This window comes from Ovis aries, chromosome 8 (genome assembly GCF_016772045.2).
Source record: "Ovis aries strain OAR_USU_Benz2616 breed Rambouillet chromosome 8, ARS-UI_Ramb_v3.0, whole genome shotgun sequence".
Taxonomy (NCBI): Eukaryota; Metazoa; Chordata; class Mammalia; order Artiodactyla; family Bovidae; genus Ovis; species Ovis aries.
The window spans coordinates 16,359,537-16,384,790 of NC_056061.1; the positions used below are offsets into that span (position 1 = coordinate 16,359,537).

General features: G+C 36.2%; 1 long non-coding RNA gene across 1 annotated transcript; it reads right to left on the reverse strand.

Annotated features, from left to right (window-relative positions):
• Positions 1-8,862: 8,862 nt before the first annotated feature.
• On the reverse strand, positions 8,863-23,266 carry LOC132660197 (uncharacterized). Its single transcript, XR_009601512.1, has 3 exons — positions 23,133-23,266; positions 20,945-21,175; positions 8,863-12,480 (listed from the first exon to the last, which is right to left on the reverse strand). It is a non-coding gene; the product is annotated as an uncharacterized LOC132660197 (long non-coding RNA).
• Positions 23,267-25,254: the final 1,988 nt, after the last annotated feature.

Sequence of the window (25,254 nt, forward strand, 5' to 3'; positions counted from 1 at the left end):
TAAAAATAAATCTTATTTAGAAGGGTTATATATTATTGAAAGTAGAAAATCAATACTTTAAAGTTCAGGTTTATATAAGCTTGGCAAGACTTTGCTTTATAAAATAACTAAATTTGGTGTTTAAATCATTCTTTCATTAATGATTTATTGAAGGCAAATCTGCTATTTTAGGGGTTGAGTTTTAAAAATAAATATTTAGAATCTCAGAAAAGCATATTTTAGCATGGAATTTAATTTAGCATGGATAAATCAGATTTTTAGGGAAAAAAAGGATCTGTAAGGCCTGAGTAATTTTTTAGTCTGGTTGCATTTTGAGTAAATACAGACAGAATTTCTTCCTAGAAATTTAGTTTTAAGAGAGGGTTTGTTTGACACAGACAGACATTAGTTGGCTTCTGGAGAAAATGAGTATCCACATAGGATTAGGACACATACATTCCCAGCTAAGGAGTCAATGACCAGAGATTGTTAGGTGGCAAGTTTTTATTATGCCAAAAATGTAACCAAAGGTGATTTTTCCCCTTGGGAATGTAGCTGGTTAGTTTTTTGACTCCTGAAAAGTCTCATGTACTGGATAAGAAGAGAATTTTCTTGGTTTCATTTGTTGCTTTCATCTTGATTCATTTTGAGTGATTATTTTAAGCTCATTTCTCTTCAGACCTGGAGGAATCATTTAACCTTTGATTTTAGAATCTCAAGATGAAATTATTCATATTTTTTTTCTTTTAAGTCCAAACAGAAATGCCTTTTAAAGAATTGGTTAATTAAGAAGCCACAAACATTTTCCACTTATCAGAAATTATTCAGGTATATTATGAACTAGGCCACTGTTTACCTGTTTTGATAAAAGATTCATGAAGCTTCCCAGAGACTCTTGCAGAGGAGGAGTGCTTGGATTAAGGGGTGGAGACAAAGTGGGCTGTATTAGTATGGCTGCCCTGCTTCAATCAGACCAATTCTACCTTTATAGTTTACATATTCATCTTCTGTGTAGACTGTCATTTAAGAAAATGTTCAGATCTCAAACTTGCATGCTTTAAGAAAAAGAAGATATTGCCTAGAATTTAATTCAGTCCAATTCATTAACAAATCTATCAATTTATTAACTGTCGCCTAGTGCTTTTCTGAGTATTTTAAATTATTCAAAGAAATAAAACCATAAAGTTTAGCTTATGATTTAGTATTTTTTAAACGAAAGAATAAAGGAAAAATTTGTTATTATAGAGTTGAATTCTCATTAAGCAGAGGGGAAAAAAAATAACTCAAATGGAAATGTATGCTAAATTATTTGAGGCCCTTGTTGATTCGCTTGTCTTAATTGATATGGGACTAGTAACTAGTTAAACCACCCTAAGAAATAAAGGCCATGAAATTCAAAGACACTTACTCCTTGGAAGAAAAGTTATGACCAACCGAGATAGCATATTGAAAAGCAGAGACATTACTTTGCCAACATTACTTTGCTGTCCAATCAAGGCTATGGTTTTTCCAGTGGTCATGTATGGATGTGAGAGTTGGACTGTGAAGAAAGCTGAGCGCTGAAGAATTGATGCTTTTGAACTGTGGTGCTAGAGAAGACTCTTGAGAGTCCCTTGGACTGCAAGGAGATCCAACCAGTCCATTCTGGAGGAGATCAGCCCTGGGTGTTCTTTGGAAGGAATGATGCTAAAGCTAAACTCCAGTACTTTGGCCACCTCATGCAAAGAGTTGACTCATTAGAAAAGACTCTGATGCTGGGAGGGATTGGGGCAGGAGGAAAAGAGGATGATAGAGGATGAGATGGCTGGATGGCATCACTGACTCGATGCATGCGATTCTGAGTGAACTCCGGGAGTTGGTGATGGACAGGGAGGCCTGGCGTGCTGTGATTCATGGAGTCATAAAGAGTCAGACACGACTGAGCAACTGAACTGAACTGAACTGAACTGAACTGAAGAAATAAATTGGAATTTAGGGTTGGGGGAGGAGTTAGAGAAGAGGGTAAAAGAACTACTCAAGGTTATAATTCTGAAAAAGAAAATGCACATTCGAGAGAGAAAAATGTGTAGGAAACAAGAAACAGTTCTGCTTAAAGGAACTAGTAGAATGTATTGTTAAAATAAGCAATGATATATAATAAAAAATTTCTATCTGAATATTAAAAAATAAAATTTCTTAATTTTATGAGGGATACTTTGAGGAAGTCCAGGCCACATGCATGGAGAAGGAAATGGCAGCCCACTCCAGTGTTCTTGCCTGGAGAATCCCAGGGATAGGGGAGCCTGGTGGGCTGCTGTCTATGGAATCGCACAGAGTCCGACACAACTGAAGCGACCTAGCAGCAGCAGCAGCAGGCCACATGGAGAGAAATGAGAAAGAATGCCCAAAGACCAAAATATGGGGATAAATATTAGATTATATTTTGTGAAAAAAATTTTGCAAAGTAGAATATTGAGGAGATAATGTCACAAAGAAAGAAATGCCTCATAGCATTTCAGTGTATTTGAATATTTTATTATGTAAACAGTTCTCTGATTTCATTATCATGAATAGAAATAGCATCAATGAATATGCTAAAATTTAATTATTCAATGGTTATTCATACTACACAGCCCAGGGTCAGAGGCTCACAGTGGCTTCCCACCAAAGTAGGGAATAAAATAATTTTCTTCTCTCTTTAAATCGAGACTCTATCCCCCCCTCTTTTTTTATTACTAAAAAAGTTTTATAGACAGAGCACAGCTGAATATCATTCTATTGGTGATGACAATTGAACAATACTCATAAAACATGACAGTTCTTGAGTAACTAATAATTATCAAAGATTATTGTACAATATTGAGAAGTATAGAATAAAATACAGTTATTGGAGGACAGTTGCCCTACAAAATTGTGCTGGCCTCTGCCACACGTCAACACAAATCAACCACAGGTATACATATACTCCCTCCCTCCTGAACCACCCCTCCCATATTCCTCCCCATCCCACCAACTGCATTCCAAGTCACTCCTATCGAGTTTGGATGAACCTAGAGCTGACTATGCAAAGTGAAGTAAGTCAGAAAGAGAAAGACAAATATTGTACATTAATGTATGTGTATGGAATCTAGAAAGATGGTGCTAATGAACCTATTTGCAGGGCAGCAGTGGAGACAGACAACAGGCTTGTGGATGGGGGCAAAGGGGAAGGAGTAGGGTGAATTGAGAGAATTGCATGGAAACATATACATTACCATATGTAAAACAGATAGCTAGTGAAGATTTGCTGAGTAAAACAGGGAGCTCAGCCCGCTATTCTGTGCCGACCCAAATTAAGACTCTATTTTAAGCTACCTTAGCACTTTCTCCTTTTTCCATCCCATTATCTATGTCTTTTCTTAATGCCAACACAAGCCTTCAGTAAACACACACACAAATACATGCTGATGAATGAACCTCTCTAGCACGTTGACAGGCGATCTCCTAGGTGCTAGGAATATGCAGTTCAAAAACAAATCTTATCCACAAGGAACCACATCAAAATACCCCATTCTTTCACCTGAATATATTTGGGAGATTTTGTCTTTTTCTCAGTTGACTTTTTAACCCTTTCAACTCTTTCCTTGACATTATTTCAACATTCATGGAAACATAGTTTTCACACAGAAAAATCTCTTATAGGCACAAAGATTTCTCCAAAATAAGCTTCATAAATTTATGAAAAGATTAATTATTTCCCTTCACACAAATATTCTTGGATATTGAATGGTTAATACCTTATGTATTTTACATTTTCATGCAAGTGAAGTATCTTTTAAAGTACCTGTTCCATTATTCAAAAAAGAAAACTAGTGATGTAATCATTAAGATTTCTTAATAGCAATTTTTATAACATAACAAGTGAGAATATCATTACAAAAAATTCAGATTACAAGATTTTAGCTGTCTGTGATAATGTTCAATACATGAGTGAAAAACTTTTATTTTAACCCATATCATATTAAAATGGTCAAGAAATGGAAACCTCAGATGTAAAAGAAAATACTTAGTTTTCACTGCTCTTAAAGGTTTCTTCCAAGCAGTCCTAGGGTATAATGGTTTATCTTCATTTGAAATATGATTTAGAAAATTAGAAAAATGAAAAATCTTTCAAAATGACAATTTTTTTTGACTCTTTATAAATGTTAATATGGAAATAATTCCCTCAGATTAGATGGTCTTTAAGCATGTACTCTCCCTGCGGTAAAATACCACTGCTTTGTTTTTGTAGAAAACACAAATATAAAGTGTTCAATAAACTGTTTTAAAACATATTCCCATGCTGTAGAATAATGAAACAGACTTGTGAATTCACTCAAAGTAACAGCCTGTGTTACAAATTTGATCACAAAGAGAGTCAGAACAGTTCAGACTTCAGCCAGTTATCAATTGAGGATCTTGAGCCATTACTAAACCTCCCTGTAAATGAAATAATCACATGCCTTACCCTATGGGGTATTCATAAAGATTAAATGGGTTAAGACATGTAAAGCCCTTAAGACAGTATTTGACACATTGAAACTGGTATTAAGAATACTTTTTTTTTTGCTTATGCCTATTTTATTATAATAAAATATAAGTACCATTCTTTTGCTACATAGAAATCTCATTTCTACACCTCCTCCAGAAAGATGTTAAGGGTTTTGTACACATTGTCTTTTTTTTTTTTTTTTAAGTTTAATCCTTTTCCCAAGCTATGGGTACAGTTTTCCCTCCCTTTGTCTCTATGTCTGCTCTCTCTCTCTCTCTTTTTCAGCAAGAAAATGTGTATAACACCCTTTCTATTTATTAATTTATTAAGCTATATATGCTCCATAATATTAAACCTAAATATTTGTAGATGAACTTTTTACTTGCTTTGCAGTATTTGCTGGAAATATTTTCCTAGTTTGATGGGCTTTTTTCCCTGATTTATCAGATTTTTGACATACAGTCATTTTGTAACTGATTTTCTTAGCATATTCTTCAAGGAAAGTGTAAAAGTGATGGATTTTTTGGTTGCCATAATCTCCAAACATGGTATTACTCTTATCATTCTACCATTTTCTATGAGGTATTCTTTGGGGGAAAAATACGCTCAATTATTCTGAAAGACATTTAAATTGCTGGAGATATACAACTTTGCAGTCTTGTCTATCTGGTTGTATGAGCCCACAGGTGAAGATCAGGGAGCCAGAAAAATTCATGGGCAGACTTTTGTCCCTCTTTGTGATGCTCTTTCCCATTGATTTTGAGCAGTGTTGTCAAAAATGTCAAAGTTGAAGCCACTCTTATGGGGCATCTGTACTATAATTTGTACGTGTGTATACAAACTGAAGAAGGCTGAGCGCCGAAGAATTGATGCTTTTGAACTGTGGTGTTGGAGAAGACTCTTGAGAGTCCCTTGGACTGCAAGGAGATCCAACCAGTCCATTCTGAAGGAGATCAGCTCTGGGTGTTCATTGTAAGGACTGATGCTAAGGCTGAAACTCCAATACTTTGGCCACCTCATGCGAAGAGTTGACTCATTGGAAAAGACTCTGATGCTGGGAGGGATTGGGGGCAGGAGGAGAAGGGGGTGACAGAGGATGAGATGGCTGGATGGCATCACTGACTTGATGGACGTGAGTCTGAGTGAATTCCGGGTTGGTGATGGACAGGGAGGCCTGGCGTGCTGCGATTCATGGGGTCGCAGAGTCGGACACGACTGAGTGACTGAACTGAACTGAACTGATACAAACTGACTTTTCTTACGATATAAATCTGTACATGAACTTATCAAAATTCTTAATAATCTCAAAATGGATTATAAAACTTGTGTCAAAGGTAATGTATGTAAAGGGAGTTGTACGTTCTGGACACCTGTTGTTCGGACTGTGTAGCACCCCTCTGCTGCTTCTTTTGGCAGTGGTGCATCATCCTTTTCTAACCAAGTGATTCCCAGAGAACCTTCACATGCTTATTTAACTCCACTCTTGCAGCCACTGTTCATTGGCTAGGGCCAACAATTTACCCAATATAGTTCAGTGAGTATCTCCCCATCATTTATGTATAAGGGGCCAAGATGGAATGTATGAAAGTGAAAGTCGCTCAGTCGTGTCCAACTCTTTGTGACCCCATGGACTATACAGTCCGTGGACTCCTCCAGGCCAGAATACTGGAGTGGGTAGCCTTTCCCTTCTCCAGTGGATCTTCCTGACAGGAATTGAACCAAGGTCTTCTGCATTGCAGGCGGATTCTTTACCAACTGAGCTATCAGGGAAGCCCCAAGATAGAATAGTTTAGTATAAAATTTAAACACCAAAGCTACTGGAGCCCCTCATTTCTACAATGTAGAGCAAGTCAACATGACTTGTATCGAGTCAGATAAGCAAATTGCTATTCAGAAACCTGTAACAACTAACTCCTACTAGAGGAGGAGATGAAGGCATCCTGGTGACTGTGTTTTATTTCTCTCAAGTTAATAATTTGTAATTATTTTCACTTGTATTTATTTAATTACCTGTGAGGTTAGATTTTTCTCATGTTTATTAGATACTTATGTTTCTCTTTTATGTATGTTGGTTCAATTTTTTTCATTACTAATTTACTTCTTTCCTTAATTTGCATAGGCTTTTTAAACATTTTTATCAATATATAATTTTTAATATAAAATAAATGTGTAATTATTGTATATCACTATAGAAAATTTATAAAACTTGGAAAAGTATGGAGAAAGAATATTAGTGCACGATAATGTAAATGTTTTCTATTCTAAGCAGCCTCACTAGGTGTCACAAAATTGAAGCCACACTGTATTTACTGTGTTGTGACCTGCATTGCCTTTAATATGCACTGACCTATTTTTCATGGCGTTAGTTCAGTTCAGTCACTCAGTCGTGTCCAACTCTTTGTGACTCCATGGACTGCAGCACACCAGGCCTCCCTGTCCATCACCAACTCCCGGAGTTCACTCAAACTTTTGTCCATCGAGTCAATGATGCCATCCAGCCATCTCATCCTCTGTCGCCCTCTTCTCCTGCCCTCAATCTTTCCCAGTATCAGGATCTTTTCCAGTGAGTCAGCTCTTCACATCAGGTGGCCAAAGTACTGGAACTTCAGTTTCAGCATCAGTCCTTCCAATGAATATTCGGGACTGATTCCTTTTTGGATGGACTGGTTGGATCATGGCATTAAGCCTTACTATAAAGTACAAGGTGCAAACTTTGCTAAAGCAAACCCTTATTATTTGCTATTAAAATCATCTGCACTCTATTTCAATTATAAGTAATGCTCAATGACCTTACAGATACTTATTTGTAGATGACTTTTTTATTGTGGTATAATACACAACATAGCATTTACCATTTTAGCCATTTTTCATGTACAGTTTTGTGGCATTAAGTATATATAATCATGCAACCGTTACTGCTATCTGTCTCTAGAGCTCTTTTCTTCTTGAAAAATTGAAAGTCTATAGCCATTACACAATAATTCCTGCTCTCCCCTCTTCCAGCCCCTAATGACCACCATTCAGTTTCCTGTCTCTATGATTTTGACTACTCTAGATAAGTGGAATCATACAGTATTTATATTCTTATAACTGGCTTATTTGACTTAGCATAATGTCTTCAAGGTCTATCCATGCAATGTCTTATGCTAGAATCTCCATCCTTTTCTAAGGCTGAAGAATGTTCCATTGTAGTATATACCACATTTTGCTTATCCAGTCGTCTGTCAGTTGACATTTGCATTACTTCCACATATTAGCTACTGTGAATAATGCTGCTATGAACATGAGTATACAGATATTTCTTCAAGACTCTGTTTGCAGTTCTTTGGGGTATATACTCAGAAGTAGAATTTCTGGAAATGGTATTAATTTTTTGAGGAACCACCAGACTCTTTTCCATATGCCCATACCATTTTACATCCCCACCAACACTTCCCAGGGTTCCAGTTTCTAGGCAAAGCACAGTGTTTGGTAAATATTAGGTCATGTAGCAATGAAAACGTGAATCAAGTGCTTTCTTTGTAAACTTGGAGATTTCTGAGTAGTCTTTTGGCATTCAATTTACTTTTCCCTTCAAAGTTTGTGAAAAACCCTATAGGCTACCCAGAAAGGCTTTACTGTGATGCTCTAGGAAACAAATCCACTTTGCACATATGGAAACTATCTCCCCCTGACCTATTTATTTACTGAAACCAAATATGGCTATATCATATTGAAGGCTGCTCTTAGTAAATTGGCTGATTTTAATCTATTGGGCTGTAGTGTGCAACCTTAAGTGTTTTATAGCTCACATTAAGAACATTTTTACTGATCCTTAAAACACAAGCCATATAATAGGTCTTGTGAGTTCACCAAGAGGTTGCTGCTACATTCATGTCATTATTAATATTATTTTGCTTTTTGGTGCATATTGTTGGTAGGTTCTATATATGAGCTTCTATATATAATTCTTCACTCTTGACATTTAAAAAAAATAGTTCTTAAGTGATGGAGCTTGCACTTTAGATTCAGACCACATGAGTTCCAAATCTGACTGTGCCATTTACCAGGTCTTTGATTTTAAACAAATCACTTTATTTTCTAAAAATTGATTTTCCCATATATAAAATAGGGAGTTGGGATAGTTGGGAGGATTAAATACTATGATTTATATTAAACGTGTAGCCCAGGGTATTTGATTAATATTAAACCACTATTTTATTATTGCAAGTGAAAATATTATTTCCCCTGCTAAACTAACCTTTAGCTACTTGACTAATGCATAACATTCAAAGTGAGAATTCAACAACAAACTTATCATCATCTAAAAAGAAGTAATTTGAGTTATTATTGTTAAATCACATGTTGTTAATATTTTCAAACTTGAAAACTATTCATCTTGGCTAAGATGTATATGAATTCTGGTTTAACTTTTATTTCAGATTCAAGCATACATTTCATTCAGGGAAAACAGCTAGTGAATGATTACTTTTGGTAGACTTCTGAGAGAATTTTTCATGAAGAAAGAACAAAGTAATGTCTGGATATCTGGTACAATTTTAAGTCTACAAACATATAACTTAAAATTTTTTTCCCATAGGGAGCTATAAAATTGCCACATACCCCCAGTCCTGCCATTTCTCATGCAGAATGTATCAGTAACTTTCTTAAGATTTATTGCATTAAGGACAGAATTAGTGAATAATAGCACATAATGTGCTTAAAAAGAGGCTATATTTTTCTTTCTCCTTAGAACCCACTCACTCCAGACAGGTTTACCTTTTATGCTTCTAAAAAATCATGAAGACATGAGTTAAGATTTGGGGATCGTTTATCCTTGGCTCTGGTTGGACAAGAAAACATAAGGAATTGGTGAGGAATATGCAACCTATAAATGAGTACTTCTACTAGAGGTAGAGGAATCCCAAGTATTGTAACCTGTAAGATCCTGGTTTGTGGGTTGTACTGGGCAGAGAAAGTCTCAATAAAATCAATATAAAGAATTCTTGGAGAATTTTATTGTTGTAATTAACTTGTTTTTGTCACTTGTTTATGCTAATCATTAAAGTTTCATTTCCAAACTCAGTGCACTTTGAGTGATGATGTTGCAGATATATCTGCCATACGGGCGGCAGAAGCAAGATATCTCTTCATTGAGAGACAGACACCAATTGTGACTTGATATCAGGAACCTAGTCCCAATAACCAACTTTGACATTTCCTTTTTGCCTTCCTTTCCTCTCTTGCAGCTCTAGTATCATTGTTTCCAACCACTTGTGGAGACAGCGCATTATTCACCTTTACTCTTGCCTCTGCAGTGTAGATTCTCTGTCTCAGGTACCAGTGCTTCTTGCTAAGTCTCTAAAAATATTAGCGTCTCTCATATCCCTTCACTCTGACTTCTGCTCAACAAATTTGACCATTCTCTTCCATTTTGATTTAAATGTCTTGATTAAGTAGTCCATTTCCTCTGTCTTCACTTTCCTTCTGTCCACTAGAATTCAGTGTCTCTTCTCATCTTTCTAATAAAACTATTCTCTTATAGGTCTATAAAATATTCTAAAATATAATAACTAGTTAACTTATTATAATACAGTGGGTAGTATGGTCAGCTCTGTGGCCAGATTGTGAGCTACTTGGATCGAGGAATTGTGTCTTTTTGATTTTTGCAACCTAAGCACCTAGAACGGTGTCTGGCACATGATAAACACTCTATTTATTGAATTAAATATTCAAATTCCTTGATAAATGAAAACTTCTGATATTCTAATAGGGAAGAAAAACAAATCTGAAATTACCTTTTAAAATCCTCAACAGGTGCTATGGAATAAATTAACTAGTGTCTCCGCTAAGAAGTGAAAAAATCTGTTAAAAGTAAACTAATATTTCTTGAGTGCTTTTTCCAGGCTCTTCACTTTGGGATTTACACATATTGTCTTATTTATTCTCTCAGCAATCCTGAGTGTTCAGAATTATGATTTTCGCTTTTACCATTAGAAACCTGAGACTCACAGTTTAAGTGATGTGCTTAAGCTTACACAAGTTATGAGCAGCAGCAGCAGGATTTACGCCAACATCTGATTGACTTTAAAGTTGGTATTCTTTCCACTCTCCTTTTCCAACATGTTTAGTAACATATGTCAGCAGCCTTCCAACTTGGACATGAGTACTCCTGGGATAGCTGAAGGCTTTCCAAGGGACTCATTGCTCTGGAGAGTTTTAGGGACTCAGTTTCTAGTTAGGGGTGTTGTATGGGTTCTGCTTTCTACCTTTCCTTTCACATCTACCATTCTTCCATTTTAAAAAGAAAAACATCCTAATCTCTAACCTTGTCATGGAATATTGTCCCAGAGAGTACAAAAAAAAAAAAAAAAAAAGAAAAAAAAAGGCAACTTCATGATGACAAAAAGATAGTTGAGAGTGCTAAATATCAATGTCTAGGAAATGTTCTTTTTTATCAAGGTGCCTTCTATGTGTCAGTTTTATTTTTTGAATGGAAGAGGAGTTAAAATGTTTCAAATTTACTGGTAAATCAGTATTATTAAATATGGAAGTTTAAGAAAATAAGTTAAATGAATAATTTATAAATGGTAACATTATAATATAAAACAATACTCTATAATATCTTCAATATTATTTTCTACTTGTTGAAATTATTTCTTCACCATTTTTTCTTAACATGGGCAAAAGTCTTCTGCCCACTGTCACTCCTCATCACTTTTTCTTCTTTATTAATTCATATTAGATTTTGATTAATTTAATATGATCTGTATTATATAAGACTTAAAAACAATGACTAATACACCTTTGGCAAATCACACCCTAAAGTGGTGAAATATTTTCTCTTTTTGCTATTTTTACTGAATCCTTACTCACTCTAGCAACAAGAATTATTTATTCATGGATGCATCAACCACTTGGACTAAAGCTCCATCCGTATTACTATCAAACAATATATTCTTCATAAAACTGTACTTTTGTTGTAATTGCTATCAACATAGGAATTCCTTGACAGTCCAGTAGTTATGATGTGGGCTTTCACTGTAGTGGACCCAGGAACAGTCCCTGATCAGGGAACTAAGATCCCACAAGCTGCAGCCAAAAAAAAGAAAAGACATGGATTATACTTACATTGTTTTGATCAGTTGTACACCAATAATATTTGAAAAAATAAACCTGAAAAAAGCTGTGCTAACTTTTATAACCTAAAGTAATTAAAAGATATGCATATATTCATAAGATTTTGTTGTAGCAAAGTAGGTTAGAGTGATTTTAAGCATAAAGAAATATGACAAGAATAAAATTATGTGAGGAAAAGTGGAATGGAAATATGAATTCAAAGAGAGAAAGGGAAGAGATCAAAATAGTAACTTAAAAAAATAAGCTCTGTCTTTTAAAATAAATAATGATTGGTGTTAAAACATGACAATATATGTTACATTGGATAGATTAAAATGATAAAAGTATACTTTTAAATGTCTATTTTTAAACTGCATCAGAAATTACCACATTTGTAGCTATTTAAACTTTGAAAAAAATACAGATGTTAACATAAATGTGCCAGGGAAGAGAGGTGCTTTCAGAATTCTTTTAAAAGTTCAGTTCAGTTCAGTTCAGTCACTCAGTCATGTCTGATTCTTTGCGACCCCATGAACCACAGCACGCCAGGCCTGCCTGTCCATCACCAACTCCTGGAGTCCACCCAAACCCATGTCCATTGAGTCGGTGATGCCATCCAACCATCTCATCCTCCGTCGACCCCTTCTCCTCCTACCCTCAATCTTTCCCAGCATCAGGGTCTTTTCCAATGAGTCAGCTCTTCACCATCAGGTAGCCAAAGTATTGGAGTTTCAGCGTCAACATCAGTCCTTCCAATGAACACCCAGGACTGGTCTCCTTTAGGATGGACTGGTTGGATCTCCTTGCAGTCCAAGGGACTCTCAAGAGTATTCTCCAACATCACAGCTCAAAAGCATCAATTCTTTGGTGCTCAGCTTTCTTTATAGTCCAACTCTCACATCCATACATGACCACTGGAAAAACAATAGCCTTGATTAGACGGGCCTTTGTTGACAAAGCAACGTCTCTGCTTTTTAATATGCTGTCTAGGTTGGTTATAACTTTCCTTCCAAGCAGTAAGCATTTTTTAATTTCATGGCTGCAGTCACCATCTGCAGTGATTTTGGACCCCTCAAAATAAAGTTAGCCACTGTTTCCACTGTTTCCCCATCTATTTGCTATGAAGTGATGGGACCGGATGTGATGATCTTAGTTTTCTGAATGTTGAGCTTTAAGCCAACTTCTTCACTCTCCTCTTTCACTTCCATCAAAAGGCTCTTTAGTTCTTCACTTTCTGCCATAAGGGTGGTGTCATCTGCATATCTGTGGTTATTGATATTTCTCCTGGCAATCTTGATTCCAGCTTGTGCTTCCTCAAGCCCAGTGTTTCTCATGATGTACTCTGACGTCACTTTTAAGAGTTACACAAGCCAAAATTATGAAGACAACTCTGTAAAAGTGATACAATGAGGTGGGGAGTGCCCTGAATATATACAGTAAACTTTGAAGTCTCTGGCAGCTTCCACCTTCCCTGAGGACCCACTAATTCTGTGAATTTTGAATTTGGGCAAGTTACTTAACTCTTTTGGATTTTGTTATCTTCATCTACATAGTAGGGATAAGCACACCCACCTCACAGGTTGTTGGAAGAAGAAAGGAGCTCGTCTATGTAATGAAATTAGTACAGTCTTGGCTCACTGAAGAATCTCAATAAATGATCACTACTAGCACTTTTACTGATATTATTGTTATATTTTAACAACCAGGCTCTAATGGCTCTAGTATCAATTTGCAGGGAATTTTCAGGCACTTAGGATGGTCAGGTCTGTATCAGCTCTCCACATCCAAGTTTCCCTTAGTTAGTTGGTGTACAAATGATCACATTTTGCTTGAATGTGAATGTGTTTTTTGTTTAAAATTCTTCTGGCCTTTCCTGTAACCACCTCTCCAGTGCTCTTCCTTCCCCTCCTCAAACATTGGCCCTAGTCCCACTCCAAAGTTTTTCTCTTCACTTTTATCCAGAGCTGCTGGTCTCAGCATGACCTTCCACCATGTTGACTTCCTTCATCTCTCCTCATGCCCAGGCCTCCAACCCAATTTAGCCACCCTCCAACTTTGCCCTGGGGGCCACTGGAGCCCTCTTTCCATCTTGAGCAAAGTTCTCATGGAGTAACTCTATGCAAAAGTATTTTGAAATTAAAGGTTATTCATCATCATGCTGTGTGTGCTAAGTCTCTTCAGTTGTGTACGACTCTTTTTGACCCTATGGACTGTAGCCCACCAGGCTCTTCTGTCCATGAGGTTCTCCAAGCAACATTACCAGAGTGGGTTGCCATGCCTTCCTCCAGGGGATCTTCCCAACCTATGTTTTGGCAGGCGGGTTCTTTACCACTAGCGCCACCTAGGAAGCCCTATTCATTACTTTTTAAAATTTTTTTAGCCCTATTCATTATTATGCATACTATTTTCATTCATTAAAATGTTAAAATTGTCAAAAGAAACTGCTGATAAACAGGCTGGTGAGTTTATGTCAGCTTCTCAGCAAAAATGCATTATGTCAGTCAAATAGCAGGACAACAGTAGAGGTTATTGTACCCTTCATTCACTTTTGGTCAGTTTAGCTATGAGCTAGATTGCACACTCAGTCATGTGATGAAGCGATTAACAAATACGGTAAAGGATTAGTTAAGAAGTAGTCTCAAGTTTCTGAGATGAAAGAAAGTATAGAAAAGGCAACAACACCATTTTTCTACAGCTTTATTAATGATTTATTTGAAAATATTTCGTATTATTAAGCCCACAAGGACAGTTGCAGAATGTTAACACAGAAATAGAAAAGATAGCCAGAAATGCGGGATAAAAAGTTTTTTCCATAAATAGAAATATAGGCACCTTCCCTTCACTTGGCAATTTGACATGCCAATCCTTCCTTCCTTTCCAGCCCTTGCCCACTTAAAATACATTATTTAATGTTTGACACATACAAAGAAATATATATGCCATATGTGTAAGTTATGAAGCATAATTTTTGATGATGATAAAACCCTTGTGAATTCACCATCTGACTTTAAATAATAGAGTATTATTTATTCTGGTTAGCTCCCTGTGCTCTACCCAACTTTTCCTACACTCCCCGCTTTCTCCCCTGCCAGTCTCTATTTGCTTGAGTCAGAAATGACTTACGTAGCCTCATCCAAATGTTTCTACTCACCCTATTTTTTTCATCTCTTATTCTTTATCTGTTAAAATTTATCCCGTTCATCAAAGGCCTTGTCAAATGCTAGCTCTTCTATTACAGCCTCCAGTACCACACTCACCCAGAATAGTAGTCCTTCTGTGTAGCAAATGTAACACGTATGTCTGTGCATTTATGTGCTACTTTCCTTCCTAAAACAGTAACTCATCTTGGCTAATTGTTGGCTGCTTTCTGTTCATTCATTCAGTAGTTTTCTGAGCACCCACCAGGCCTCAGCACTGGTTGGTCAGTGTGCCTGCAGATAGGCAAGAGCTGTGCACACTCCTTACAGCTATAAGCCTTGCTTACAGCCATCCATACTGTGTGCTAGCCCTGGTATTATCCACAGTTTGCAAATGAGAGCACTGCAGCTTGGAGAAGGTAAGGGACTTGAAGAAAGTTGCACAGCGAGTAAATAAGGGGGAAAGCTAAGGCTGGTTTCAGAGCCCATGTACTCCTAATGCCAGACTCTCCACGGCCACAGTGACCTGGCTGGCTGGATAGTCACAGCTTAGTACCCGTAGCTGTCTTTTGGTCTGGAGATCGTTCCTAAGCCTCCTGGGTACAATATGTTCTTGGTCAGAGTTCTTTTGAATCTTTTCCTTTCTCTACCCTGGCAGCAGTTTTCTTCCCACTTTGCTTCAGTTCCAGTCATTTGTTGAATGACACTGCTTTTAGATGTTCACATTTTCTTTGATCCCTGTGGTCTAAAAGGCTGCATTTTAGAGACTCAGAAGCATTTAGTGTCTGTTAAGAAAAAAGATAGTAACCTTCAAATCCCTATTGCCTTTCCCAAATTATTTACAGATTTCAGTTACTAACTAAAAAGAGGGCCTTCATTCAAATATGAATAAAGGAAGTGATGTGGCATTCACTACACATTTCATTTTTCCTTTTTGGTTCTTTTTACCTCCCAGCTGTTCAATGCCCTTTCTCTTATGTCCCCACTGTATACCAGCCTTACCAGTCTTGGCAGAGGAGAGATGTCTGCCCCAAAAGGAAAATTGGACTTTCTTCTGTCGTTTGCTTATCTACCCTAAGTTCTGTTTCTAAAGATATTGGTTTTTCCTAGCTGAAATGACAGTAAGTGCTAGGGGGCTCCTGCATTTTCTCTTTGAGATACATCAGTATGTTAAAAAGATGTTACAGTTGAAGCTTATACTAATTATAAGAATAATGCACATTAACCAAAGAAAGTTTGGAAAATTTGGGAAATATAACTGCCATGTGTTTAGAGAAATATGATTAGATTGTTTATATAGTTTGTATATATTTTATACATGAGCTATAGTAGTAGCTATAGTAGCTTCTACTTAATATTTTGGTAAGAAGGTTAAAATAATATGAGAGGTAGAATTGTATAGGAAAGTATTAATAGATTTGGCCATATAAAATTGAAATTCTTTCAATAGTGAAATATAGTTATGTTAAAAAGACAAGTAAACATCAGAAAACATCTGAAATCTATAATAGATAAAAGAACTATAAATCAAATAAAGATCTCCCGCAAACAGATAAAAGAGCTGAACAAATTAATTAAAAACAAAGAATGTAAGCCATCAATTCATTGCAAAACCACACCCTAACAACCCTGTATTTCCAATCTTGAAATCATTGTCAAATTTTTTAAAAAAGACATGTTATTATTTAATTTGTGATTCTCTCATTGTTAATATTAGGTTACTTTTTTGCATAACGTTTACAAAAAAGAGTTTTGGTCATGCCTGGAATTTTGGAATAAAGCCTGAGAAACTATTTGTCGGTGGTAACTTGCAATTATACCATGTGGATAGTTAACTGCTTGCCTATTGGTCTTTCAATTTCCTCCATGTCAGGGGCCATTTCTTTTGGTCTTCAGAGTCTGGTTTAGAGCAAGGGGTTAGTATAATTTAGCATGTATTTTTGAAAGAAAACACAAAAAGCTGATGCTATCAAGGCTTTATTATATAAAGTGTGCATTGTCTAAAATTAATTGGTAATGGTGTCACCATGGAAATAATTGCTGTTTTAACCTTTGTTTCAGCACATGAGGCATAGAGGTGTCCACAAGCTGTGGAAGTAGGAAAAAATTATCATGATATTGCTTAAGGTTTATCTGATTAGATTATTTGCTAAATCATTACAGGAACGTCGCTCGGTCGTGTCCAACTCTTTGCGACCCCAAGGACTGTAGCATACCAGGCTCCTCTGTCCATGGGATTTTCCAGGCAATAGTACTGGAGTGGATTGCCATCTCCTTCTCCAGTGGATCTTCCCCACCCAGGGATCGAATCCAGGTCTCCTGCATTGTAGACAGACGCTTTACCGTCTGAGCCACCAGGGAAGTCTTTACAAGTGACCTGTAAAAGGAGACCGGGGCTTCCCAGGTGACTCAGTGGCAAAGAATCCGCCTGCCAAGCAGGAGACACAAGAGACTCAGGTTCAAACCCTGGGTCAGGAAGACCACCCTGGATAAGGAAATGCAACCCAATCTGGAATTTTTGCCTGGGAAATCCCATGGACAGAGGAGCCTGGCTATGGTTCACGGGGGTCTCAAAGAGTCTGACATGACTTAGTGACTAAACAACAACAACGACAAAGAGGAGACTTGGGAATAGGATGATGAAATAAGGCACAGTAAGAAAAGAATAATGGAAAGAGACAGGGTGACCAGAAATTAGTTGAAAAGTAAGGGAAATTTTTAGCAAACTAAGCAAAAGGAAACAACTAAAGACAAGGAAGAGTAACTAATGAGTTATATGGTTCTGGCATCTATTCTGCCCTATAGACTCATTCAGCACATTCATGTCTGTCTGACCCAGATCCTGGGGTCACAGCTGTTCTTAGCAGCCATGTGGGTGGGAGCTGGGACAGTACCCAAATATGACAGCATTCACTGACGTGTTGTTAACTCTGTGTCAAAGGTGATTGTGTGCTGAGGTGCTACCATTATGTTACTGCAGCTTTCCTAGGAAATCTGTGATTAAATTTTAAGATTTTTTTTTTTTTTAGATTTTAGTAAAGAAAGCATGACTCCTTTAAGTGTGGGTTGTACTTTTTTTCAAAAGAGTTTGAAAAAAGAGAAAAACCTACTTAATAGAAAGAAATTTCACAAACTCTATGTTAGCTATATAATCAGGGTTAACATCAAAGGTGGTAAGTCATGTGGAGAGCATAAACGCTTGATATGACATGGTGAAAATTGTATTTTGCTTCTGTGTTCTTCCTTCTAATCCCAGTCTAACTATGGAGAAAATATCAGACAAATCTCAATTGAGAGACCTTCTAAAAATGGTTCAACACTTCTCAGAACAATCAAGGTCATCGAAAACAAGGAAACATAGTTTTACCATTAGGGATTGGCAGTCATGTTGCTGAAAAGGAGGGCTGATTGGGACATTATGTTAAAACTCAAATTTTGAAAAACATGAAGATTTTTTAACTAAAAATATCAAACTGGGAGTTGTTTTTATAAGCATGGAATTGCTAATAATTTCAAGTTATGTTAACATTTTTTGTTATATAACATAATCTGATCCCAATTTTTATTTGTCAGTAAAAGATGTCTTTAAATATCACAAGTGTCAGTTACACTTTTGCTTTTTCTAGCTGAATTATGTTTTCTGGTACTGTATAATTCTGGAAGACAACACAAATTTTACTTACACTGGCATTTAAAAAACAGATACTTTATAAATAAAGCACAAATAGAAGCCGAATTTTCTCAGAGTAAGTTTTCTGTTAACAAATATTTTAAAGAAAGAAACTTCTTAGACACATTTTTCCTCTCCCTGTACCTCTGGATTGACCAAAAACACTCCCTAATGAAAAGCTGCAGAGTTTTCTTTTTCATCCTGCAATGTTATACGGAGAAGCCGTTAATCAGACCACTGTTGATTTAGTTGCACGCACTGGTTGTGGTGTAATTTATCACTACAGGTCTGTGCTGTGGTCCCCTTTCCTGTTGTTTCCTGGATGTTTCCTTGCCTGTGACAACATGGTGATTGATTTTTTTTACTTTCTCCAAGGGAAAAGTGGTAGATGCATGCTTATGTTTTGGTATTTTATGGACAATAATAAGAGTGAACACTAAAATAAACACAAACTTGAAAAAACATTCTTTTGTAAAAATGTTAAGAAATCAGGATAATAACGGATGATGCAATCTCCTAGTGTATTTCATCATTGTCCTTGAAATTAAAGATATCAACTAGAAAGCCAGATTGCCATTTCTATTCTTCTATTGCTATGTAACATACAAAACAGATTAATCACATTGGTTTTATTATCTGATAATACCAAACACATATACTTGTGGTTAATAAGTTTTACCTTGTAGTTCTATATTTTAGAATGAATATTCTGGAGCTCACTTTAAGTTTGGTAAGAGCTCCTATTAGGACTAAAATGAAAATCAGTTCTATTTGATCAAAACATGTAGTGAATAATGAATTAAAACAATGTCATAAAAGTAGTTAGAAAAACTCCTTAACATGATCTTGTAATAAAAAATAGCATTAAGGTTTAAAAAGGTGTAATGGTAGCTTTGGACAATAGAAAGAACATGTAGGAAGCTAACATAATACAGAAATAATTTCGTTCACCATGTTAAGTAGTCAGTGTTGACATGCCATGAAAACATAGACTTCCACGATCTCTAGGACTAGAAGGAAATACCAAGGTCAACTGCATCAGTTCATGCTGGGCTTGAGATATGGCCATCCATTATTTACTTGAACTCTTCCAGGGAAAGGGTTAGTGACTTGCTTATCACCAGTTCTTTTGTCTTGGACATCATGATGGATAGAAATTCATTATATTAAATTAAAATCTATCTCCTTGAAATCACTATCAGTTTTTCCTGGTTCTACCTCAACTGGCTAAATTTTCCAGCCACAACACTGTGAGGATCATATGGACTAATGTGTAAATTGTTGGGTAAATTGTTTCTCTTTCTTTTTTCTTTCTTTCTTGAAACACGACTTTGGTTATATCATTGTGCAATACAAACATTTCCAGTGGCTGCCCCGTTGTCTGCAAAATGTAATCCAACTTCTTTGATTTCTGCAATTGACAGTGACAGACATCTATCCCAAACATCTGCATTGTTTTTTATTGCTATCTTCCTTAAGTCATTTATCTCTTTCTCCTTTATGTTAGTTATTTACACATATGTAAGTTCTCCCTTACACCACTGTGACAACCTTGAAAGGAGGATCTCTATTTGATCTAATTTTGTATTCCTACAATATCAGTCTTACATGATACATTGTAGCCACTCATTAATAAAAGAATAAATCATGGCCTCAAAAAATGGACATGATCCAACTGGCTTTGATCAAAACAGAACACCGTAGAACTGTTTCTTCTCTTGTCCTTGACACTGGGCTATTATTAATGAAGCTTAAAGTTGTCTTTACTATTCTAGCAGCTAAATCATGCTGCAAGTTCATTCTGACCTTGCAGTCAACTCTAACTGCCAAATCCTTTCACATGAATTGCTGCTAATCCTGTATGTGTGAGGTTATTTTTTTTTAAAGCAGAAATGTAGAACTTCATATTTCTACCTTTCAAATTTCTTCTTATTTTTTCTGGCCCATGTATGCTTGTGGAGGATATTTTTGAGTCCTGATTCCAACATCTCTCCTATAAACTCTCTCTTGTGTCATCTATAACATTCTAGATGGCAGCAGGCCAGTCATCAAAGTTTGTTTGATACAGTCAATCAGATATGACTACGTATAAGTATTATTGCCACGTTCAGGAAATTTTCACTCTTTCATCAATTATCAGGAGAGATTTTATTAAACGCCTTGCAGAAGTCACAATGCACTACATAGTAAGTTGTTGTTGTTGTTTTTTAAATATTCATTAGTCCTTGAAGGTATTATGAGGGCTTCCCAGGAAGCTCAGTGGTAAAGAATCTGCCTGCCAGGGCAGGAGATGTTGTCTGATCTCTGAGTCAGAAAGATCCCTGGAAAAGGAAATGGCAACCCACTCCAGTATTCCTGTCTGGAGAATCCCATGGACAGAGGAGCCTGGCGGACTGCAGTCCATAGGATCTCAAAGAGTAGGACACAAGCAAGCTACTGAGCACACACAGAATTTGAGGCACTCTACTAGGCATGGTGTAAAATTTACCTTTTTTGAATACTATTAATTCTAGACATTATTATCCTGATTTTAGAGTTGAGGAAACAATCTCAGAACAGTGAAATACTTACCAGTGATTTCACAGCTAGCAAGTGTCAAGACTAGGCTTCAGCCTAAGGTGCCACTGATTTGCTGATACAATGCCAAGTCTGCACTTTGCTGTATTCTTTGTCTTAGTCCTCATTTCTCATCCATCAGCAGCAAGTTCTGCCAGTCCCTCCTACAAAATCCCAAATTCAATCTCTCTTTTCATCTCCACATACTATTCTGATTCCAGAGTACCATCAGCTCTTCCCTGGATCCTGCAATAATTTCCACATAGTTTCTCTGTTTGCATTATTGTTCACTTATAACCAATTTTGTACAGAACAACCAAAATAATCTTTTAATCCTAAATCAGATTATGTCATTCTGCCCCTTAAACACATTCCAAAGGCCTTTCATTGAATTAGAAAAAAAATTTAAACATATTTTTATGGGTCTATATGTCCCTATAAAAAATTAGACCTCTGATTATCTCTCAACCCATTGCTATACTGTTTTCCATTTCTCATATTGTGTCCAGACGGAAACATTTTGACATTCCTTACATATTAACAAGTTTACTTCTTCATCCTAGAAAGTTTTTCTAGCATATTCTTTTGCAGCTGGTTCTATCTTGTATCATGGACTCAGCCTAAATATCTCCTTTTCAGGAAACTTCTCTCATTTCCTTATTTTTCTCCTCCCAGTTGATCTTTGTTTTTTTGATCTGTATTATTTTATTCAATTCTCATGTACTTAGTTATAATTTTTGTATTTATTGATATATGTTTATAAAAACAGTTATTCCCTCTTAAGTATAAACTCCATAATGGCAGAGAATTCGATTGTATTTTTCACTACTATGTTTCCCCCAATCTAGCTGATGGACTCTTCTATCAGTGGGCTTCCCTGATAGCTCAGCTGGTAAAGAATCCGCCTGCAATGCAGGAGACCCCGTTTCAATTCCTGGGCTGGGAAGATCCCCTGGAGAAGGGATAGGCTACCCACTCTGGTGTCCTTGGGCTTCCCTGGTGGCTCAGATGGTAAAGAATCTGCCTGCAGTGTGAGAGACCTGGGCTCAATCCCTGGGTTGGGAAGATCCCCTAAAGGAGGGCATGGCAACCCACTCCAGTATTCTTGCCTGGAGAATCCTCATGGACAGAGGAGCCTGGTGGGCCACAGTCCATAGGGCCGCAGAGAGTCCAACACAACTGAAGCAACTAAGCAGTGGCAACAGTAGAGTCTGGGGAAATTACTAGTTAAATTAATGAAAACCATTTTCTGATTTCATAAGAAACTAAAATAAAAAGTCTTTCTCCTAAAAAAAAGAAAAAATCAAGCACTTTATTAGCCAAATATGTAGCACCTTAGATTAGAAAGAAGGGGAAAGAAAAAAATGAGTGGGGCATAATTTAAAAAAAAAAAAAAAGGAAGAGCACATTTTATACCAATGACTCAGGGATACAAATGAAAATAAAACCACATTGAGAAGGAATGTACTTTCACACATCCTGACAGTATTTTTCAATTTCAGGATGTATTATTTCTGGCACACAAATTAGAAAAAATAAATGCAAGTGGAGTGAAGGGTAGCAGTAAAAATGCAGGCGGGGGATGTTGCTTTATTTTTTTATAAACGAATATTTAAAATCTTTCTTCAATAAATTACACAAATTGATCTATAAAGCTAAGATTGTATAATAATTTAACAGACATTAATATCAATGACAATAGCTCTCAAGTGTTTTTTCTATTTAAAATAATTTAAAAAATTGTCACACTTAATAAAATCATGTTCTATAACTCCAAAAATTAAGAAAGCTATGACTATTGTATACCAAATGGCTTAAATATATGTAAATATGCCTAAATCTTAGACAAAATTTTAATTATTTATTAAACTTCTACATGTTACTTACTTCCTTATTTATATCTAAGAATGTATGCTGATAAAATAATTTTATTTTCATTAGAAAAATTTTAGGGGAAAATTTGAACATGTTTTCCCCAAATATATATTTCATTGTTCAAATTCTAGTCTAATATATTTGTCTCCCAACATTTGCCTATTGTATTTCCTGGAATGCCCTTCCCTCTAAGCAAAACTACATAAATACCCCAAGATCTAACCCAATTTTCACCTTCTCTATGAAGATTTCTCTGGTCTCCGTCCTACCACATATACAATGTTATAAATATTTGTTCCCTCTCTAATACCTCCAATATAGCACTTACATTTCATTTCCATTTTCAGAGAATTTGTCACCTAGTGTGGGATGACAAATACACAGCTTGTATTATTCGTGTTGCATTCTCCAGGACCTCTAATAGTGTCTGAAACATAGTAGATTTTCAAAATTGATTCCTTCCTTCCTTTCTTCCTTTGTTCCTTTATATTTATTCAACAAATAATTTCAAGTGCCTACTGTTTACCAGGCACTATTTTTAGTGGTGAAAACATAGCTGTGATTATGACATACCCTCTGACACTCCAGAGAAGGAGAGAATAGAAGTGTTAAAAATAAATAATATGTCAGCTAGTGATAAGTGCTGCACATAAAAAAAAATAAAATAGTCTAAAAGAGGGGGGGGAAATGGATGACTGGAAAGAAGCCTTCCATTTTAAGGTCAGGGGGACGCTCTCTGGGGATATCATTTGAGCTTAAACATCAGCAACAAGAAGAAACCAATTATGTTAATCTCCTGGGGAAGACTCGTTCAGCCAGAGGACCAATGAGTGAAAAATGCTGACGGAAGAATAAACTTGTCTTGTTTTAGGGCCACAGCAACAGGTCGAATGATTCTGTTGATATCAATCAATGTAGATTTCTGAGCAAGGTTTATTTCTAAAAATACAGTCTTTTTACAGTACTAAAGTGATATTTCATCAGGAGGACATGACAAGTCTAAATGTCTTGCCACATAATAGGAGATCTTCAAAATACGTGAAATTAAAAAAAAAAAAAACTTGAAAGGAGAACCAGATAAATCTACAATTATAGTGAGAAATTCCACTGCTTGTTTCTCAATAATAGATGAGCAAGGAGACAGAAAATAAGCAAAATTAGAAAAGACCTGAAAAATACTACTAATTTAATGGCAATTATTGAATAATCTACCCAACAACAGCAGGACACACATTTTTTTCAAGTGTAAGTGGAGCATTTACCAAAGTGAACCATATTATGAGCCATAACATGTCTTAATAGACTTTAAAGGTTTATGTCATATAAACTGTAACCTCTGACCACCATTAAATTAAATTAGAAATAAATAACAAATATCTAGAAAGTCAATAACAAACTGGAAAACAGGAGAAAATTTAACCTAAATCATGCAGAAAGGAGGAAATAATAAAAATAACAGCAAACGTCAGTAAATAAAATTTAAAACACAGTAAACCAATAGAAAAAATCAATGAGACGAAAATGTGGTTCTTGAGACGATCAATAAATCTGATGAATCTTAAGCCAAACTAATCAGGAAAAAAGGGAGAAAGGGAATACCAAAGTACGATATTAGGATGAGAGAATGAACAACATTTTAGTTCTTACAGACATTAATAGGTTAAAAGGGGAATATTATGACAAAGTCTATGATCATAGATTTGACAAATTACATGACATGGGACTTTTCTTAAATGATAAAAGCTTCCAAAGCTCACTCTCATCTCATCTCACAAGAAGAGATGTGCTCTTCTTTGACTTTGATCTTATTTTGTCCTTCCTCAGAAAGGCTTCCATCACAGGGTGTGGTGCTGAGGGAGGAATTTGTTTCTCTTTTTCCTGAGAGACAGCTATTTTGTATGTGGATACTAGTCACCACCAAAAAAAAAAAAAAAAAATTCGTGGAGAAAATTTCTGCTTAAGATTTTTTTGTGTCAGTTACCTAACCTTTGGAATAACAGTGGCCACTCCTGGGTCACAGTATTCACCCTGTAGGCGAGCATACTGCTTGCTGTGATTGGCAGATTCTCAGAGCCACAAACAGTGGTGGAGGGTATTGCCCCCAGTAAACGAATGGGTGACATCAATGGAAAGGAGGGTGTACTCCACGGGCAAAATCAGCATAGGTTCCAGGAGATCTATAGGTAAAGAATTTCTGTGGGGAAGTTTAAGTGACTCTACAAAAATAAAATCTGAGCAATATCAGTGTGAAATTAAGTTGTTGCCTGGGAGTCAGACAAGGTCATATTTTATTTCTCTAATGAATAAAATTGAAAAAGGAAGCTTACTTCCCTTGGGTTAGATAGGGGTACATTATTAATAAAGTAAAAGTTTTCTCTTTATTGTCATAATATTAATACATAATTAATGTAATGTAATGGCAACCCACCACAGTATTCTTGCCTGGAAAA